A 16,065-nucleotide genomic window follows, 5' to 3' on the forward strand; every position below is an offset into this window, starting at 1 on the left:
ACGTCTGTAAATATTAAAATCGTAAATTCCCAAAATAATGAAGTGATACATTGAAGACAAATTATAGAAGCCTAATTATTTCGTAATGAAATATTGTAATTAATTTCCTTGAAAGATTCGTTTTAGACACAAAAAATGAAAATCAAACGAAACATCGATTTTGCTGAATTTTGGTATGGTAATACTTTGAATCCCAGGACATACTCGTAGGATACTTTTTATCCCGGAAAAATGTACGGTCTCCGTGCAATAAACTAATTTGCGCAATGGAGCTGCGAGCATCATCTAGTTTTTGTAATAAAAGTAACTCATACTCATATAACTATTCTATTTAGTGTTGTGAGGGACACCATTAGCATAGATTATAAAGGTCAGCGAGTTCATACACAAATGTTAGACCGGGCTTAGGGTAATATGTTACGAAGCTTAAATGTAGAGGAAATGAAAAAGCTACATCATAACTTGACATGTTGACTTACAAACGTGGAGATATAAATTAGGTCACTGTGTAGATCTTTGTAGCACTTCTGTGCTACAAATAATAACTTCACATCACGTCAGACTCGCCCCAAAGTAAGTACCTGAATGACTTTTGTTACGGGTAACTGACAACGCAAATATATTTAATACTTTTTATACAATACGATTTTTAATTACATGGTACCTATTCATTATTCAACCACTGACTACTGAGCCACAGAGGTCGTCAATGAGATCAGAATTACAGAGGTTTGACAGGGAGTTTTGTCAATTTAAAAGTCAAAATATTGACTAATCAATAAGGCTTAAATAGGACATAGGCAAACTCCTGTCAAAATTTGAAATACCTAAATATAAAAGTGTTCAAACATTTGCAGTAAGAGTACACGTCAGCTTTCATTAATTTAGTCCGGTTTGAGAACGTTTCTTACCTGTTATAAATAGAAACGTCTGTTATAATAACTGGTGAGCTAACAAAAGAAAATGTTACGAGTTTCCTGTACGCACTTATGAGTTAAATCGCTTTATAAATACTCGTACATACATACAACTTTTAGCAGCTCTGCGTCAAATTCTAAATGCTATAGTATTTTATATATTTTTGACTGTTTAATCTCTATACTCTTTATTAAATTTATCTCTATATCTCTATTAAGTATATGTATGGGGGTCCGGCGTCCGCAGTGTATCTCTGGACCGTACAGATAATCCAAATTTTTTGCTGTTTATATTATTAAGCGGGTCCGTTAAACTTTGCTTGATTTCTTAGTTTCACAACATTTTTCAGTCACGGTGAAAAAGGTTTTTTTTTTTTAATGAAATAAGGGGGCAAACGAGCAAACGGGTCACCTGATGGAAAGCAACTTCCGTCGCCCATAGACACTCGCAGGATCAGAAGAGCTGCAGGTGCGTTGCCGGCCTTTTATGAGGGAATAGGGTAATAGGGGAGGATAGGGATGGGAATTGGGAGGGAAAGGGAATAGGGGAGGGTAGGGAAGGGAATAGGGTAGGGGATTGGGCCTCCGGTAAACTCACTCACTCGGCGAAACACAGCGCAAGCGCTGTTTCACGCCGGTTTTCTGTGAGAACGTGATATTTCTCCGGTCGAGCCGGCCCATTCGTGCCGAAGCATGGCTCTCCCACGTATGAGTTTGTGAAACACAGCTCTATGGCAATTAATTAAGTAAAGAAAATATATTATGTAAAGTATTTTAGTTGTCCCAATAGAGGTCAAGTAGAACTGACATGACATTTCAAGAAAGACAGAAATGAATACGGGATAAAAAATTTAAATGTGACTATTAAAAGAACCATGCTTCTTGTATAAAGGTTTTTTTTTACTTTTTAATCGCAATTAAATTGTAACATTGACATCTAAGCTGGATCACAGAATATATATTAGTCGTACCAAGCTGGATACAGATTATAGACATGAGAAATTTTCAAATTGAAGCATTTTTTACTAAAGGTTTACTATAAAATAAGAGTATCTTTATATTAGTATTCTAAACACTGCGCGTGTTCTGGTGAAATAAAACTCATTAGTATTCCGATTATGATCCACAGTATCAGTTGAAGAGAAGAAATCTTTAAATACCGTTTACCACTGTATTTTAAATGAATACTTCGTTATGAAAACTAACTAGGTAGAGCTCTGTAATTTTAAATGACTCTCTTATGTATTAAATAAATACTTCGTTATGAAAACTAACTAGGTAGAGCTCTGTAGTTTTAAATGTCTCTCTTATATTTATTTACGGTATAAAAATTACCATTTAAAATAACTATTTATAGGTATTGGGCGCGTCTTTTCTACTCCAATTAAATTGATTACAATATTCTACTGACTATACTTAGGTACTTTGATTAGTGTCTTAAAAAATACTAGTAATGATCTCAACAAACACTAGTTGTGATCATAGTATCCTACATTCGCTCTTTATTTTGAACAAGTTTGGCACAGCATTTAATAGGACGTAGACCATGAAAAGGTTCCAAAGTCCACTTTTTACTGCGTCAAAATGGTGCCCTGGGATTCATTCTCGCACAAAGCCGACAACATCTCAAATAAAAGTAAAGGTGAAAAAAGTTAAACTTTTACTTTCAGCGTTAAATGTTTTTTTTTTTTTTGCAAAAATACATAAATTAAGTATGAGCTGAACTTTTGCAGAAGATATAAAATATCCATTGGTTGAATCAACGTTGAATACAATATAATGCTATACAATTAATTTATATGGAGCGATCCTAGAAATAATCCAAAACGATGTTTAATTATTTTTGTAGCCTATATTATGTATGAATGTAGCGGCTAAGCAACTGGACCAATTTTAACAAAGAAGGTGACAATAGATTAAGATTACTGCTGGCAAAATAGGTTGTAATAATAGTTGATATGTAATTATTATTATAATTAATTTTTAATGTCGTTTTTTGCCTAGTCAGCTTACAGTTGTAAAAATTATCTCATGATACCATTCTAAAATGTACGATTCATCGCGAGAAATATAAAGTAAGCAATAAAATATGAAATAAAAATTTGTTAGGCTTTATACGGACTAGATTTGGTATCAATAAATTACAATGGTGGTATTTAAACACACAAAATGTCAAGGAAAAAGGGGGAACCGTAAAATTAGAGATGACCTTCAAAATATACAATCAAATAAATTATAGATAGAGCAATACTTGAAAGTTATTGTCTGCAACGTATAATAATGTCTGCTTTTATTTTTTTATTAAAGGTTAAATGTTTCATAAAAGGTATTAAAATTAGAGGTAAAAAGGTATTAAAATTAGAGGAAAAGTTGGTAGTAGAGCTACCGCTATTATCTGTCCAAATGTCCAAATTTTGTTTATGCAAATAATGGAATAAATGCTTTTTGACTATTGACTATTGTCTCCAGGCTGTATCTCGAGAACGGCTATAGCTAGATTTCTGAATTTTTCACAGATGTATATCTGTGTATATCTGTTGTCGCTATAACAACATATACTAATAAAATAATCTAAATATATAAAACTCAAAGGTGACTGACTAACATGGTGATCTATCAACGCACAGCCCAAGCCACTGGACGGATCGGGCTCAAAATATTTAGCATGGTAGATGTTACGACGTAGGCATCCGCTAAGAAAGGATTTTGATCAATTCTACCCCCAAGGGGTTAAAAAAGGGGATGAAAGTCTGTATATACTTCTTAACTAAAATAAAATATACTTCTTAACGCGAGCGAAGCTGCGGGCAAAAGCTCGTATAAGGCTGCGTTTCCACTGAAGCGGAGCGGAGCTTAGCGGTGCCGAATTGACCAATCACCATGCTCGAAATCTTCGCTCCGCTTCGCTGTCATTCCGCTGGAATAGCATGATTGATCGATTCGGGCACCGCTAAACTCCGCTCCGCTTCAGTGGAAACGCGGCCTAATATATATTTAAGGGGGTTCCCATACAACAAACGTAACTTTTTGCTATTTTTTGCTCGATATCAAAAATGGCAATAGGTAGGCACTTGAAATGTTCACAAAATACTCAGTTTTATTTATAATTTAATAATGAATAAGAATATTTAAATAAAATAAATAATTAAGGGGGCTCCCATACAAAAAAAAAACACATTTTTAAGTACCTATTTTTGCTCTATAATGCGTCTATTATCTTCGTGCGCGAGTCCAACTCGCACTTGGCCGATTATTTGTTATAACTTATTTAAATATACACCCTGATTCTACCTGTTTAATGTAGCTTCATTCTAAAGTTCGGTATCATTTATTAAAATTTTAATTTATGATGAAAATTGACATGCATGAATATTGAATTACAAAATTATAATCACGCCACAAAATATTGGGTTCAAAAGTCCGTTAAATAAGCAATTCAGATAAGGTATTATTGGGTTTAAATTATATTAGCAATAATCGGTATTCACATAATAACACCATCAATATCAGTTTGTAATACAACCCGAACAATAGAGACCGGGCTTATTAATTAGAAGCAGAATTAAGGGCAGAACCATAGTATAAATGTACAAAGTATACCATCCATTTCAAAGTGTGCATCGCAGAGACCCGAGAAACCCAAGGGCATGTGATACATAAATTATTATTGCTTTGAATGCAATGAATTCAAAGACAAAACATTTTTTTTATTTGGGAACTGTCAAACATGTCACTTCTTAAAAGGTGTCCCGTCAACAAAAATTTTGAGAACCACTGCACTAACTAGACCGCAAAAAGGCGCACACACACATAAGCGTGATTTCATTTCACTTTCAAAGACAAAACAAACATCAAATTGCGTGCTTTCGTAATCCCTGTATTGCACAAAATTTAATTGATCAGGGGACAGGGACAGATGAGTGATGTTACCGTATGTAACTTTACTGTGGCAAAACTATGATTACACATTGTATCAACAGAATACTAATATCGCGATATTATGAATATATTAACTGTATTGTGTGATAAATAGAAATAATATAAATAAATAAAAAAAGAAATAGAAATAATATAGAAATTAAGCGGGTGCTAGGTGGATCTGAGTACCTATGCAAAATTTGAGGATCGCATTGTGTAAATATAACTCAGAAAAAAATGCAGAATATAATTCTGAAAGTTGGCGGGAGTCGTATTGGTCGAATGTTTTCAAATATTTTTTTTGTAAAATGAAAATAACCTCCTTTTTTGAAGTCGGTTAAAAAATCAGAATCGTAATTTCCATGCTGTTCTGACTTCGACCCCATTTTCGGAATGCAGTCCTCATATTTCGCTTCAATTTAACTTCACCCGGCGCCTGCTCTAGAGAAAATGACCGTACATTTTGCCCTGCAGTATTTTATTTTGTGTATTGAATCTGATCAATTACTTTGGTCAAAACAATTTCGTTTTTGATCAAAATGAGAGATTAATAATTAAGTGGAAACTCAAAGTGCTGTGCAAATAAAATTAGTTTCCACTTTGCTATTGAAAAGTTAGAAACTCGATATTGCACAAGCTTTTAGCAAATTGTGCATCTAAATTGTAATTTAAATATTAAAACTTTTAGTTTTCTATTTCAAATTTAAATTATTTTAAGTAGGGTTTTTTTCTTACTTTACCATAACACAATACAAGGTGTAACAAAACTAAGTGACAATACTTTAGGGTGTGTATGAGTTTCCTGTATTGAGTTCACTGTGAAAGTAGCAGCGCTGAAAGAGTAACTTTTTTTTAAAACTTGTGTATGGGAAAATTCCTGACACTTACAAACCCCAAAGTATTATGACTTAGTTTTAGATTCTGTACATTGCTTGCGGGCAAGAAAGCACCTGCATCTCTTCTGATGTTGCAAGTATCCATGGGCGACTCTAAGTGCTTTATATCAGGTGACCCATTCACTCGTTTGCGCTTGATTTTATGCATAAGAAAATATTACTGCATGAACAAAACCTAATTTTTCAGAAGCAATAAAAAAAATACAGAATTATAGTTTGGTATTTCATTTCAAAATTCAAAGTATCCAACATGAGTTCACTTTGAAATGTACGGGTCACGTGACACACATTTACATGCCGAAATGTCACAGTCAATTCGTACGGAAAAATCCAATTAATTTTTAAGCTCCAAACAACCGGTTACAGCGAGAACCCAATTAGTTTGTAGATGTACGAGCCGCAGGGTACAGCGTACAGAACACCTCGATTTTTATTTCGGTTGCCTTTATAGGGATCCGTAAAAATGGACGGATGATATAATATGGGTTTAATAATCTTTAAAGGTGAAAACGCGACACTATTAGGCAATACTTAATACTAGTATTATAAATTCTAAAGTGTGTCTGTCTATCTGTTTGTTACCTCTTCACGCCCAAACCGCTGAACCGATTTTGCTGAAATTTAGCAAAGGACATAGGATACTTTTAGCGCCGGAATAATGTACGGTTCCCACGCTATTTTACGAGTTTTGGCGCAACGGATTTTACGAGTTGCGGGCGTCATTCAGGGTAACCTATATACTTCATCGTCATACTAAATCGCCCGAATTGGGCAAAGATGCACATTACACGCAAATGCTTCAAAGAAAGCACCTGCATCTCTCATAGATTGTGATTATCGAAACAATGCTTGGCAGTATAAGGTTTGACGCACGTAAAACTTTTCTCTTCATTGAGCGAGATTCATTTTATGCTGCGATGTTACCTTAATGCTCACTGTAAACACAGACGTGGGAGAGCCATGCTTCAGCACAAATGGTCCAGCTCGACAGGAGAAATACCACGTTCTCACAGAAAACCGGCGTGAAACAGTGCTTGCGCTGTATTTCGCCGAGTGAGTGAGTTTACCGGAGGCCCAATGCCCTACCCTATTCCCTTCCCTACCCTTCCCTATTCCCTTCCCTTCCCACCCCTACCCTCCCCCTATTACCCTATTCCCTCTTAAAAGGCCGGCAACGCACGGTCTGCAGTTCTTCTGATGCTGCGAGTGTCCATGGGCGACGGAAGTTGCTTTCCATCAGGTGACCCGTTTGCTTGTTTGCCCCCTTATTTCATGAAAAAAAATGTTCATCTATCTGACGTCTTGAAACGTGCAGCTACTTAAATAAATATCTAATTAATTTTTAGTAGCTGGACGTTCATAATTATCAATTGTAATTGATATATCCGCAGTAGAAATATTAAAAATAAAATAAAAAATATATTCACAGACTGAGGAACAAAAACATAAGTTCAGCAATTTTTGTACGGAACTCTACGTGCAAAAGTCCGACTCAGAACACACTGGATTTTTGGTTGTATGAAAATATTTTATACGTTTTTAAAACCGTTGAAAAAATATGTGCAGTTTCGAACACGATTTTTGCTGTACCTTTGTTTCAAAAAGCAACCTCTAAAATTAATAACGTACGAATACGACCTAAGTAATATAAAATATAATTCCTTCAAACTTGTAATATTAGAATTGATTATCTACGAGCTATCCAAAAAAACACAACATCGCTAAAGAAGTTTCTACTTCCAAAATAATTATTTCTGTAGCATTTAGCTTAGAGATATCTGATCGGATTGTCCTTGCTCAAAAACTTGACAGTATGGCGGAGTTTTATCTGGGTTCTATAATGGGGAATGACATTATTTCCGCTTCTTTGATTCCAGACCGCGACTTTGGGTAATTACACACCTTCACATTAAGTTGCGAGTAGTGCGGCAGCGCGCGACTGCTATACTAACGAGCCGTGCGGCTGTCGCGCGGCTCTTTTTAGTATGGAGCCGCGCGACTGTCGCGCTGCTGCCGCGCGGCTCGCGACTTAATGTGATGGCAGCCTTAAGAGGATACACCAGGGGCTAGAGAAATGAAAATAAAGTACGTGTAATATCTATAGCTGTCTCCCTTACCTCAAGCCTATACCGCAGAACGCGATAGAGACAACTGCAGAAAATCCAGAAAATCAACGATTCGTTGTCCCCTGATTCCTTCTCCAAAACTTAACCGATTTAAGTAGTTTTTTCATTAAAGATTAAAAAAAGGATTGAGCTGTGTTCCTATGTTTTGCTTTTTTTGTATAATCTAGCCAAATCTGTTTTCTGGACGTTTGAACACAGCGGAAAATCTGGCCATTTTTTTGGGTTTTTGAACGTTCATATCTTATTTAATAATTAAATTATGAAAAAAAGAAAACATAGGGACATTGTATTAGTGGCCGTAGATATTCAGGAAAAAAATTATAACTCTACTAGCATTACCCAGGGAGGAAACAGGGGACAACGTTTGTATGGAAAAAAGGGCGGTGTGGACTCCTCTTAAATTCAGGGACCATCGTTTTTGCCGTGTGCCTCATGGAGTCATGATTATCAAAATCAACTAAGCCTAAACAATTAATTATTCGTCCCTTGTGTAATGTATTTATTTCAGGAAAACAAGGTAATAGAATAGATTAAAATTTAATCTTATATATTATACTTGAATCTATTCATTTGTTTACAGTACCTAATCCCTTTCCACATGTGCCAAATTCGGTTAGTTTGAAATCAGGGTTCTCGGCGACCTTTCCAGAAGGATTTTGGGTCAGGCGTCCTACTAAGAAACGGCGCATTCAAATCTTCGGATCCGACCGATGTTTAGAAATGATCTTACTTCCAAGTAACATCGGGTATCCCTATCGGCATACTAAAAGGAGGGGAAGAAAGTTATCTTCATACAAAGGCACCGCGCGCGGCTTGTATGTGTGCGCCATAGTATCAATGCGTCGACACGTACGGCACACAACAAAATCTCGGCGGTACCAGCCTTATAAAACTGGCCGAAATTTTGTTGTGTGCCGTACGTGGCGACGCATTGATGCTATGACGCACACATACAAGCCGCGCGCGGTGCCTTTGTATGAAGATAACTTTCTTCCCCTCCTTTTAGTATGCCGATAGGGATACCCGATGTTACTTGGAAGTAAGATCATTTCTAGACATCGGTCCATAAATCATAATATAGCATATTTATAATAACTAGCTGTCCCGGTGAACTTCGTGTCACTTTAAAACCTTCCCTTCCTTACCCTCCCCTATTACCCTATTCCCTCTTAAAAGATCGGCAAAGCATCTGCAGCTCTTCTGATGCTGCGAGTGTCCATGGGCGACGGAAGTTGCTTTCCATCAGGTGACGCGTTTGCTCGTTTGCCCCCTTATTTCATAATTTAAAAAAAAAACATAAATGCGAAAGTGTGTCTATCTGTCCGTTACCTCTTTAAACCGCTGAAACGATTTTGGTGTTTGATAAAGATATACTTTGAGTCCCGTTAAAGGACATAAGATACTATTTATCCCGGAAAAACGTACGGTTGAACGCAATAAAACAAAAAGTGGACGTCATCCAGCTCAAATACTATAATTATGTCAGTCTAACAAAAAGAGGATAGCAATTTGATCTAATTACTGTTCGTGTGTGGGTCATCGATCGCCAAAGAACGTACGCAGTGTATAGAAATTGACTCTCATCAGGTGTACAATACGCTCATTTCTAGTAAAGTCCGTTGAGAGTTACTGCTGATTATTATTTACTAGCTGTTGCCCGCGACTTCGTCCGCGTTACCATAGTAGTTCACATCCAAAGTATTATTTATTGTAGAAAAATATTCAATATACAGAATTGACTTCCTACGATTTTATTATATATAGATGTTCCGCGCGGCTTCGCTTGCGTAACTTAGGAATTTCACGCAACCGTACATTTTGCAGCAAAAAATAGCATATGTTCCTTCACGTGGTCTATTCTTCATGTTTGCCAAATAACATAAAAATTGCTCCAGTAGTTCATAATATAATAAGCAATTCCATATAATTTCCCCCGTTTTTTCCACATTTTCATCTATTTCTTCACTCCTATAAGTCTTAGCGTGATAAAAATATAGCCTATTATAGCCTACTTCGATGAATGGGCTATCTAACATTGAAATAATTTTTCAAATCGGATAAGCAGTTCCTGAGATTAGCGCGTTCAAATAGGCCCTTTCATATAATTTGCCCCGTTTTTTCCACATTTTCCTCTATTTCTTCGCTCCTAATAGTCTTAGCGTGATAAAATATAGCAAACCTTCTTCGATCAATGAGATATCTAACACTGAAAGAATTTTTCAAATCGGACCAGTAGTTCCTGAGATTAGCGCGTTCAAATAAGCCCTTTCAAATAATTTTCCCCCGTTTTTTCCACATTTTCCTCTATTTCTTCGCTCCTATTATACTTAGCGTGATAAAATATGGCCTATAGCCTTCCTCGATAAATGGGCTATCCAACAGTAAAAGAATTTTTCAAATTGGACCAGTAGTTCCTGAGATTAGCGCGTTCAAACAAACAAACAAACAAACAAACTCTTCCCAATTATAATATTGTAGTATAGATTTGGAAAACCAACAGCTTAACCTATTGTACGTTAAAATTATTACAATCTTTAAAAATGTAAATGATGTAGTGAGCTTATGCTACTAGTGGTAGGCATTGTATAGTCAAAAATTGGTTTAAAGCAGGGTTTCTCAAAGTGGGGTAGGTACGCGAACCCCTAGGGGTTCGCCATTCAAAGGCAGGGGGTTCGCGACAAGATTTACGTAATGGTGGCAACAGGAGTCATTATTAGGTATGTCCGTTAATGAAACTCTTCAAGCTGATTTCAAAAGGATGTCTTTGATATATTTTTCGGCAGCTAGATAGGTAGAGTATTTTGAACTCTCACGCAAAGCTGTGAATTCCCCCTTCCTGAAGGGGAGGGGGGGGGTGGATTTCAATATATGTAAGGGGTTCGCTGTCACCTGGAAATTTAACAGGGGTTCGTGGAGCCGAAAGTTTGAGAAACCCTGCTTTAAAGTAATAAACTTACGTATAAAGTTGAAATTAAAAAACCTTGGTTTGAATTCATAGGTCAGGTATTTTACCCAGGTTAAAGGCAAAATACCTTAGTAAAAATGTAATTTAATCGTATTCTATACTACTTCATTGTTATCTTTTTAAAATCAATATGTGTCATGGGAAAAACCATTAACAATAAAACTTACCTGATATTATAAATCGATAGAATTAACGTCGTTGTATGTTGAAGGCAAGTAGATATGTCAATATGTACACTACACTAAACACTGAATATTCTAGAATATGTACACTAGTCTATTAAATAGTCACTTGGTCCACGAATACTAATACGATATGAGAACGATATAATGTGTTGATAAGTCACTATTTTGGACCGAAAGGTAAAGTTTGAGAAAGTTCGTTGCTCAGTTATAAAGAAGGGGAAACGAAAAACTATTAACACTGCACTTTGATAGTTCCACTTCAATAATTTTACGCAATCATAACTTCGCATAAGTTTGAATTACACTATTATTTCGAACGCACGATGTTTCTGCGTGAAGTTTCAGAACACACCCGCCCGCCTTGGTGCTCTGGCGCGTACTGAAAGCTTTTCCTACATTTCTGAAATTACGCTCCTTGTGTGGGAACGGTTACCCCGTCTATAAGCGAACGCGTGCGAGTGAGAAAGACGGATATATTTATGTCACCCCCGTCGCTACGGGGAAATTTCAAAAGGAAATGTAGGCCTAGCATCAAAATAAACATGCAACGAACTGTTTTGGGTCAAAATGTAAAATGTAAAAGCATACGGTAATGTAATGTTTGTTTTTATTGTAACGAGAGTTTTATTTTGTGATTTACTTAGAGTATTACGCTTTATTTGGCCTAAGTATATAACTTTACAGAATTTCTGCAGCCTTACCCTAAGTTTTATTATTTATTTTATTATCCTAGCATTACATATTTATTTTCGCTTTCATTTTTACGAATACATTTATTTTCTTTATTAAATCACACTACACTATAAACAATGCTTAAAACTATAAAAAAGCTATATTGTTTTGCGCTAATACTAATCATATTCAGAAAATATGGTTTCTAATGGCCTTTCTGGTAAATCCCGTAAAGCTATTAACAAGCTTATTACCAGCTTGTAGGCCCCTCGGTAATCCAATTTATGCTGATCTTAATCTCGAAAATCCGATTTCGTTAAGTATATATTTGTAGCGAAGAACTTGAAAGATTGTCTGCATCATTATAAGCTGATTGAAACGTGACAAAGAATTTCCAGGATTAAAGCCTGGTTTCTGCAATTTTTGTCTGGAGTTTAGATAAACTTCGAATATCTATTCAACGCTGTTGAGTAGATATTCAACAACGTTGTTGATTAGTTAGGGTGGGTTGCACCAACTTACTTTAACTATAACTTTAACTTAGATAACAAAATGTCAAATGAAAAGTCAATGGGCGCCATATTTGACGATAACCTTAACCTTAACAGCTATAACAAACGCCTCTGGTGTAACCCACCCTTAGTGTTTGAAGTTAGCTAATCATATCTAATAGATGAAAAACCTTCTGAAATCGGCCATTAGACTGAAAATTGTTTATTATTTAATATTTTCCTCCTAGCTAGATATAGACGAGATCGCGTTGTGGTCTGAATTGACCCTTAGTGCCTTCTAAGGGTCAATTCAGACCACAACGCGATGCGTAGATGCATTTCTAAAGTATGGATTTGACAAAATTCAATTGTGTGAGACACAAGTCTGTCAATTCAATACAAATTTAGTAATGCATCTACCTGTCGCGTTGCGGTCTGAAATCTGAATTGACCCTAAAGTGTCGTGTCGTGTCGCTGCCGCGTGTTGTCGCGGAGTGCGGTCACACGTTTTAATTTATGAGGACCGAGTTTAAATTACTTTCGAGCAATGTTTAAAAGGCTTTTGTGCTTATAATATCTTTCTAAATCTTTTAGTAGCCACTGAAAATACTTAGTTGGAAGTAGATCAGAAATAGTTTTAGCTAGCTGTCACAGGATAAATAGCGTTGGTCAACTAGTTAATACAACAAGCGAAACCCATTAGCCTCGCCTTAATGAAACGGTTACGCCATTCGGAGCTTTATTACACAGTTCACAAAACCAATGGAATATTTATTGCTTTGAGGTGATAACTTTTATTATAAAGTAGAAATTTGTTTGTTTGTTTGAAACAAATATGCTCCGAAACTTCGGTCTAGCTCGGTCGATTTTGATGACATTTTGAACTCTTTTTAGGGTTCCGTAGACCGTACCCAAAGGGTAAAAAGTAAGTTAATTATATACTGTGTACTTTAATAATTATTAATAACATTTCTTTTCTATTCTAATTAGCCGTTTGTGTCCCAATGCTGGGCAAATAAATTAAATGAAATAAAAATGTAGGGGGGGAGGGGGGGCTCCCATACAAAAAACATAATTTTTGGTCTATTTTTGCTCTATAACGGTACGTACACATAGGGTTCCATAGTCACATAGTCCAACTCGCACTTGGCAGATGATTTTTACTTTTTCACTCGCGGGCAAATGTATGATTGCCGCGGTATACTGTTCAAGAGTGATGCCACCCGCTACAAACGATAGAGATCACTACTGTTTTCCTATAATAATAAAATGTTTTTCTATAAAAAAAAAGACGGGTTGCGCTCCGGGAGTGCCGGCAGAAGTGAAAACTTGATTATTATAGTTGTGCATTATTTTTTAACCCATTTTTTATGCAAATCGATTTTAAAAAAATCTATTTTTTTAATTAATCGAAACCCTTACAATCGATTAAATTTTCAACCCATTTTTTATGAAAATCGTTTTTTTTAATTAATCGAAACCCTTACAATCGATTAAAATATATCGACAATCGAAAAAAAACAATCGATTGTTCGATTAATCGATTTCGATGTTACAACACTACTCTCGAACCGTCTTACGGTTTTTCGATCAGCACGAGAATCTGCCGCGAGTTTCACAGTTTTTACCCATCCCACAAAAGTGCTCAACGCCGCTAAAAAAGTTTTCACTTCAAAAATATTTAAAGCCATAAATATTAATTTAAAACCTCTTCTATGTAGAAAGTTGGTTAAGAATAGGTGCTTAAAATAGAGTACAAACATAATATAAACTTAATATTGATCCATTATCTGAATAATGACAAATGTGAATACATTATTTGCCCGCAACTTCGCAGCGTCAAAATTAGTTTATTGCGCAGGAACATAATAATATATAAATTAATATTTTAACCGACTTCCAAAAAATGAGGAGGTTGTATGTTCGGCTATGGATATTTTTTTTTTTTATCATACAACTTTTCTTGTCCTTTCCCATGACTCAAACTATTTTTTTCATCCATTTCACATCGCCCACCCTTTCTTTAAATCATAACACGATACACTGTGATGAAACCAAGAATCTAATCTCTAAATCGTGAAATAATCTCAAAAATTCAAATCTCATAACCCCAAGCTCGCACAAATGCCCTTCCAACCTTCAGATTTTCAGGCAGCGTTGACAGAATATACATAGCCCGACGATTTCGGAGGTAAGGACAGGCCCATAGCGACGTGAGGTTCCTATAAGTCCATTTCAATGTGCTCTACCTTTAAGATTTCGAAGACTGTCATCCAAATCCCTACTTATGATACAGGGAGCTTGCCTTCGAGCTGAGAACAAGCTTTCGCCACTGGTCTTAAATTATAACTATAGTACCTAAAGCTTAATTCACAGTAATAATTACACATACACTTTACATGTACTTCCACTTTTATAATTTTTTTTTGTTTCACACGACCGGTTTCGATAAAATCATCATCAGGTGTCATTTTATCGAAAACGGTCGTGTGAAACTTAAAATAAATTAATAAAAGTCGAATAAGTGCATGAAAAGTGTATATTATTACTGTGAAACATGATTTTACACCAAGAAGTTACAGTACATTCAATATTATATTAATATTCTTTATATAAATATAAAGCTTATTTGTCACATTATTACATTATTTTTTACATAATATTGATAATGATATTATGTTAAAAATAATATTTACTTACATTTAATTACTTATTTATGTAAATTATATAAGTAGCACTAACGCTATTAACACATTTATTTTACCGTTTTTTTAGCGACAATTGCTGGATACAATTTTTTGTTTGTTGTCTTTTAGTATGCATCTAAGTAGGTTGGTTAAATTATTATGTTTTAAAGTAGGTTTTAAGTTACGGGTATTTATATTAATTTGTAATGAATTATGTTACTAACTTTATTCTCTAGTCTCGCAAACTGTAGATAAATAGGATATTTAACGGCCGTTCCCAATATTAATGTCAATTGTGAGCTATTCCTATCTCTAGTAGGGCAAAACCAGAGATAGATCGAATATTGGGAATGACCGTTAGACAACATTAAGCCTTATCCTTACGCCAGTAACACACTTCTATGGGGAAACCCTTTAACTTGAGTACGCATATTCGAGGCTTTTTATTAAATTGGGTATTTACGCTCGACACAATATAAAATATAACGAAACCTCAACCCTTCATAATAATATGAATATAACAAGATTGAGATTTTATTTGAACTCCCATGTTGCCATTACTTTGAAGTATTGGAATATGAATATTATATTTCTTACAAAAAAAATGTCCTTAAAATACTACAATAAATTTATTACTTTGGACTTTACTTTGTCTTACATACACGCCATTGCGCAAGGAGTGAGCTCACTGAGACGGGCCGTGCCGGGGCTCATCGCAAAAATCCGCCTCCATACAATTTGTATGGAAGCGGATGCGCGTATCGCACACTGTGTCGGGGCGCAGCGGATTTCCGCTTCCATACAAATTGTATGGAGGCGGATTTTTGCGATGAGCCCCGGCACGCTAGCCCCGGCACGGCCCGTCTCAGTGTGCTCACTCCTAAAGTGTGTAAAAAACTAGATATTATGGTCCCCAACTTTACGCCCAATTTATTTTAATACGTCAAAATAATTTCAATGATTGTAGCGTTACGAACAGAAGAAAGAAAGCATTTCACTTTTGGCGTTAAATAAATTGAAACAACTTCAAACGAACTGTACCCAAAAAAACCTTTATTATTAATGTAATAATATAATATTTATTCTATACTAGATGATGCCCGCAACTCCGTTGCGCCAAAACTAGTTTATCGCGCGGGAACCGTACATTTTTTCGGAACAAAAAGTATCCTATGTCCTTTCCCGGGACTCAACGTATCTCTATGCCA

At 35.6% G+C, this 16,065-nt stretch overlaps 1 protein-coding gene across 1 annotated transcript in view; it reads right to left on the reverse strand.

Moving 5' to 3' along the window:
• LOC121734110 (small conductance calcium-activated potassium channel protein) overlaps positions 1-11,358 on the reverse strand; it is a 299,498-nt gene extending 288,140 nt beyond the window's left edge. The window contains exon 1 of the mRNA XM_042124526.1: positions 10,990-11,358. The gene's annotated coding sequence lies outside the window, so the exon portion shown is untranslated. The remainder of the gene's footprint in view (positions 1-10,989) is intronic.
• Positions 11,359-16,065: the final 4,707 nt, after the last annotated feature.

Source organism: Aricia agestis, chromosome 15, assembly GCF_905147365.1.
Source record: "Aricia agestis chromosome 15, ilAriAges1.1, whole genome shotgun sequence".
NCBI classification, from domain to species: Eukaryota; Metazoa; Arthropoda; class Insecta; order Lepidoptera; family Lycaenidae; genus Aricia; species Aricia agestis.